This window comes from Triticum aestivum, chromosome 7A (genome assembly GCF_018294505.1).
Source record: "Triticum aestivum cultivar Chinese Spring chromosome 7A, IWGSC CS RefSeq v2.1, whole genome shotgun sequence".
In the NCBI taxonomy this organism is placed as follows: Eukaryota; Viridiplantae; Streptophyta; class Magnoliopsida; order Poales; family Poaceae; genus Triticum; species Triticum aestivum.
In genome coordinates this window covers 319,773,714-319,780,434 of record NC_057812.1, presented here as the reverse complement: position 1 = coordinate 319,780,434, position 6,721 = coordinate 319,773,714, and positions in this window count along the sequence as shown.

Here is a 6,721-nt window from a genome sequence, read left to right as displayed (position 1 = left end):
CTAATTAAAAGAGCCTCGCTGTGTGCAATATAGCTACGAGATCATGTCGTCTGTTGGAATTTCACTTTCGTACGGTTGGCCTTGTTCTTTGAACAGTTCACCTACAAGAAGATAGATTTGTGTGGCACATGCGTAAATAGGACTTCAACATGTGATCTGATGACATATATATAATGTACCTGATACTTCAGATCGGACTAGTGTTTAACGAGGCCTCTCCAGTCTTCATTAGATATATTTTCCACTAGAGATGTTTGGGCAAGTTCACTGTTAGCCTTGCCTTCAAAGTGAGTTTTCCTCAAGTTATACCGATACTGTCGCAGAGCAGACTTGAAAACATGGGTGCAAGCTTGTCTGGTTGCATCATCTTGGCTGTCCAACTTGAACCTCATCTGTTGAAAATTATGGGAGTCTCATTATCAGCAACCTAGAAAGTATTGGACAGAGCAAGACGATATTACTAGTTTCCGTACATAACCATACTTACAGATAAATGGTCGAGGAAGATGTTGAACTGGGTTTCGTCTTTGTCATTCCTGTACTGAATCCATGTTGGGAGGATACGTACATGACACCTAACAGCAACCGCTGCCTCTGATACTAACTTGGCTGACTCTATAGCATCACGTGGCCTTTTTAAACCTGCCTCAAAGCGGATCTCCATTCTTCCTCCTCTAGATTTAGTTAACCTATCGAGCATTATCCCTGATGTTTGTTTCCTCTTGCGCCTAGGTGCTAGTCCAACAACAAACATAGGAAGTGTTAGTGTACATCAAACTGTGAGACTACATATAAAGAAGCATGCAATTGTAACTTGACTTCAGCAACTACCTTCTTGCTGTTGAAGCTCACAAGGTTCATCTGATATTGCCAACTCGTCTTGTGTCAAGAGTGCTTGGGAAGTAGTGTCAGGTGGCAAGGGAGCTTGGGAACGTGCTGCTAGCTCAGTTGACGCACGAGTACATCGTGCAGCTGGTAGTACTGTGGTAGGTGTTGCAAGAACCAGGGTTGTCTCTGCTTGTTTGGTGGCAGCTATTTGTTTTTGTTTGTCTTTTTTTGCAACTCGTGTAGCATGGGATGCCGTGTTTGTAGAATTTTCTGCTGGACTTTGACCTTCTATTGCACCATCAGTACCAGCAGAATCTGCAGGATTCATCCGCTTCTCATTCCCTACCATTCTGTGTTTCTTCCTCTTTCTCTGTGCCATGTTAAGTCAAGCCGACAAGAAAAACGAATAACAATTTAGTTCTTCAGAACAAATTGATGCGTGATGCAGACAAACTGAACTTTGATGTTAGACAACCACATGATAGGAGGATGTAATATGTATGAAAAACAGGACGGAAGAGATAACCAGAACTATGATGTGTAAACTAAGAAGAAGACATTTCACCAAATTAGAAGCAATGCAATGGAAGGTAGACACCATATGAAAGATGCTACAAATATCGCTCTCCCAAGTTAACAGTGTCTCATCATAAATGGCATTTAAACAAATGTGAAGCAGTACAAGAAATAAATCATATGCAAGAGGCAAACAACATCACACTACCATGTTAGAGGTCTCTCGTCATTAGTGCCATTGCATATTCACAGCATTGCATATTCACAGCTTATGATGTGTAAACTAAGGAGAAGGCATTTCAACAAATTAGAAGCAATGAAAGCTATACACCATATGAAAGATGCAACGAATATCACTCTACCAAGTTAAAACTATCTCGTCATAAGTGCCATTTCAACAAATTAGTAATACAAGCTAGAAAAGAATGTGAGATGTAACCTATATCACACTCCGAAGTCAAACATGTCTTATGATAAGTGATTGTTGCAGGTTACTGAACAGGAGTAATTTGATGTAAGAACATGGTGTGATAGACAGATATTGTATGTTCTAGAAACAGGAACATGTGTCTTATTCAAGTATAATGTGTAAAGTAAGTAGATGGAATTCAACAAAATTAGAAGCAATACAAGCTAGACATCACACATAACATGCAACCACATATAACAGTGCCAAGTTAGAGGGAGCACCGGTGATGCTGCACTAGGGGAGACGTGCTCATCATAAACACAGCTTTGTTGAGTGTCTATGCATGTGTTCTCTTGGAAATCATCTTGGGGTGTGGAGGAGTAGAAACTGTAGAGGCCCTCCGTTTGGAAGGAGCACCTTTATCCGCTGCCTTGCTAACTTCCTTCTGCTTTATTGATTTTGAATTGTCAAGTAAAACCGACAAGAAAAAGCAATAAAATTCTCTCTTCAGAACTCATTCATGCATGATACTGACAATCACTACTTTGATGTAAGGCAAACACATGATACCAGGATGGAATATGTACGAAAAACAGGACGGCATGGCATGTTCACAATTGTTTGTGTAAACTAAGCAGAAACCATTCCAGCAAAGAAGAAGCAATGCAAGCTAGACACCACATGAAAGATGCAACCAATATGACTCTGCCAAGTTAAAAGTGTCCCATCATAAATGGGATTTCAACAAATTAGAAGCAGCGCATGCTATAAATCATATGAAAGATGCAACTAATATCGCACTGCATATACTAAAGGTGTCTCGTCATGTTGATTGATGCGGGATACAAAAAAACAATAGTTTTATGTAAGGACATGCTTAATAGACAGATGTACTATGTACTAAATACAGGAAGGCATGTCACATTAACAGGTATAATGTATAAGCTAAGCAGACTAGCCCATGCAGTTTAACCAGATTGGAAGAATTACATTCTAGACACCATATGCAACATGCAACCACATATCACGCTGCCAAGTTAGAGCAAGCACCTGCGATGCTAGTGTAGGGGAAATGTTGTAATCAACTACAAATCTACACTCACTATCTTCATCTAGCATTTCTGTTTCTTGAGAATCATGTCGGGAGGCTGACGCTACATTCTTTAAATGAGGAGTAGACCCCTTGCCTGCCTGCCTTGTCATAAGTGATTGATGAGGGATACACAAGAACATTAGTTTGATGTAAGAACATGGTTAATACACAGATGTACTAGTATGTACCAAAAAACAGAAAGGCATGTCATATTCAAAGGTATAATGTGTAAGCTAAGCAGATGCAATTTAACCAAATTGGAAGCAATACAAGCTAGACATCTGGCTGGAGTGGTGAGCATGATCATCTAGGACCTGAGAGCCTGGTGGGAGGCGGGCTGCTTCGCCACCATCGCAGCTTTTTAGTTGGCTTCCAGGTGATGCCTATCTTTGTTGGGCTTGTCACTGGCTCGGCCAGTGCCCTGACTAGCTATTTGTCTTCTGGTGCTCACGGGATGGTGGTTCATGTAAAAAAATATTTGCTTATCTTACCGACTTCGGCCTTTCGAATACAAGCTAGACACCATATGGAACATGCAACCACATATGACACTGCGAAGTTAAAGCAAGCACTTGGGATGGTGGTTCATTGCGAGCGAGGTCATCAACTCCAGAGCTACGTTCCACGTCTCCATCTGCTGACACTGCACCCTTTAAAGCATTGAAACGTGTCTTGCCTAGCCGCACACCAAACTGGAGTGACTTCTCTCTTTTCTTTTTGGCTTCACTCATGGCAGCAGAGTCTGAAATACCCTTGCATAAAAACACAACAGTGAGAGTAAGGGTGAAGTGTGTGCAGAACTAGTGCACTGTAAAAGTAGCAGATAGCAGGTGGCTGAAAAATAAATGACAGGAGACATATGATAGCTCTACAACATTGCATGGCAAACAAAATTAGATTCTACTCTGTATGATTTTGTAATATATGAGCACAGGAAATGCAGGTACTCCTCCAGCACACCACCACATGTGGTCATATCTAAGATAATAGTCGACTGAAAATAAATAGGTCAGTCGATTTTTTTAATGAACCATCTGATCTATAAGGAACGGGCAGATGGCCTTCGTCTACCTCCCGCCAGTCACTGTTGACGATCTTTCTCGAACCGCCAGCGACCACCGGCCCAGACCCTTGCCTCCGCCGCCCCGCCCTCCCATCGACCTCACACCACCGCCGTGCTTGGCAGCGCCCCCAGGCCATGCCTTTAATCCCGGCCGACCTCCAGATCGGGCGCCAGTAGCTCTAGGCCGCACACGCCCCTAAGATAAACACCAAGGCGCTGCTTCCTCGGCGTAATAGGCGTACTAGCGCCTGTTATGCTGGGGAATGCTTCGTCAATTGGGAATCAAGTGGCCAGAAATTGAAATTCAGGGGGCGACGGACCTCTAGCTAAGGTGAAATAGTATATGAGGAGAAACCTTGTGCATCGCGAGTTACTAGGAACATCTAGTATCAAGAAGAAGCGGTCAACTAGTTTCTTCTGTGGGATGAATACCGTGCAAGCAGAGACGTAAGATTTGCACGAATAAGGGAAGAGGAGTACCTTTTTTGGTTGCCGGTGTGGTCACCTCCACAAGTCGCGCCGATTTTCTTCTTTTTACCGGGGAAACCGATGTTCTGGAGGGTGCAGGCTTAGACGAACCCATGGCCAAATTGTTGACTGTGTTTCCGTGGCCGTATGTCAACGAAGGGGAAGCAGATCCGAGGCGGCGAAGGACAGCGTAGCAGGAACAGCTCCGGTGCGGTGGAGGGTGGCGAAGTTGGAGCGGCAGCGGTGAGGCACAGGACGGCGTGGTTGAACTGGCTCGGGTACGGACGGCTCGGCCTCGGCTTCAACTACTAGCCATTGAGGGCGTTGCGGTTGAGGTTGCGGTGGACGACGACATTGGGGTATCGGCTCCGACGTGATGGAGGAGGGCGGCGGTTGATGGGTGGGATGGGGTGGCGGATGGAGGACGCCGGGGTTTCGCGGCTGGTGGAAAGGTAGTTTTGGCGCCCACGGAGTATGAATGGGGAATCGGACGGGTGGGGGGAACCATGTTTCGGTCTGGGACGCGCTTGTTTTTGGCTTTTTTGAACAGAAATGGAATGCGCTTGTTTGAAATTTGGGGAAAGTACAAACTTTGCCTCCCTCTTAAATTTCTGACCTACTGCGGGTCGGGGGTAGGATGGTAATCCCAGGTGTCCCAAATAGTGGGCGGTAGCGATTTCGGCCGCGCGCATGTGTGCTTAGGCGGCCATTGTGTATGAATGTTTCTTGGATGCGGTTGCGTGGCGTCTAGATGAAGCTACAAACCTACCCCGGTTTAGACCTTTGCACGTCGGGCCGGCAGGTTTCACGGGTCGGAGTTATTAGAAAATTAATTTCCTTATACTACCAAACATTGGTCTCACGCGGTTTCGGGCGAGTAGAAGCTCTTTTGGCGCTTCGTTCGAAATTTTGAAACACAAGCATTCACGTTTAGAGTACTCTTGAACTATGAGGATTGACCTAAATATACAACTTTATATTTGACCTTGTATGTTTGAAAACCTCATTAAATTATCCGCTTCTTTTTGAAATTTTGACACTTGAAAATCCTATAACTACGATTATTTTGGAATGGAGGAGCTAAATTTGAATCTATTTTGTACACGACTACATATGCTATTATGTACAAAATCAGAGCAAAGATTGGTGCCCCCATAATTTAGGTATGGTTTACAAATGCCATGATATCAAATTCAAATAATTGAATGGACTTCATGTTGAATTCGATTTTTTTAAACCACCTTAAGTTGAATTCAAATGTATGCTAGTTCATAGGTAGTAGTTATTTATAATGTCCATTGTGTAACTTCCGTATGTATAATGTGCTTTACACACACAACATGAACTATACTCACGTTTATATTCGATTGCTAAAGCGATGCATTGTCTGGAGTTCAAAATACTAACTATGTGGATCAATTGTGTCGAATAATAACATAGACATGCTCAAATTCGATAGAATCTAGATGTCTGATGGATCAATGACCGCTCCTTACGCGAATTGCAAATATCATGATCCCATCCTAATATTTGGATACAATTTATATCTGTAATCAATGTGTAGAGTAGTCTTTTATGTGTAGTTTCACTCTCCATCGGTGGTCTCTCACACATGCTCACACACTCTCTCCCGAGGTGTATTTCTCGCACACATGCTCTAGATATAACCCTCCCTCCCTCTCATAACCATTTACAACTGTTTTCACTAACCTTTATCACAAGCACTCTTCCTCTCGCAAACATACACACGCACAATCCTCATCGACCCTTTCTATATACATGGACCTGCCTACGTGTCTCATGTACGCACATTATCTTTACGCCTGTCTCTCACGCATTGTCTCACACCTCTCTTCCTAATCGACGAGTATGATTCTAGCAGAGCATTTTGTAGGATGCCCCTTAAAGTTAGGTTGGATGAATAGTAATATTAGAGATAAAGGGGTTACCTTAGTCCGAGAACCTAGGGTTACAAATCCTAGCCGGCTTTGTCAGTGGACACAAAGTCCTTCACAATTCTGCTATCTTTGTCTTGTACGACTAGTCATCCATGGGTCTACCTAAATGCATCACGGGCCGACCAATGTGGTGCAGGACGGAACAGAACGAAGGGCCTCACCTCGACCCACCGGACCTCACGCAGTGACACACCCTCTGCCCCCATGTCTCATTATCTTCTCACACCCACACATACCAACACAAACACCACACACACAGAAAATTTCTCCTGGTGCCTCTATTCCCTCCCCCCCCCTTGCATATACACACTCAAGGGAATGGAATCTCTTGTCGTGACGTCATATTCATCTCTCTCTCTAGACCACTCTCATTTCTCGTGCTATCT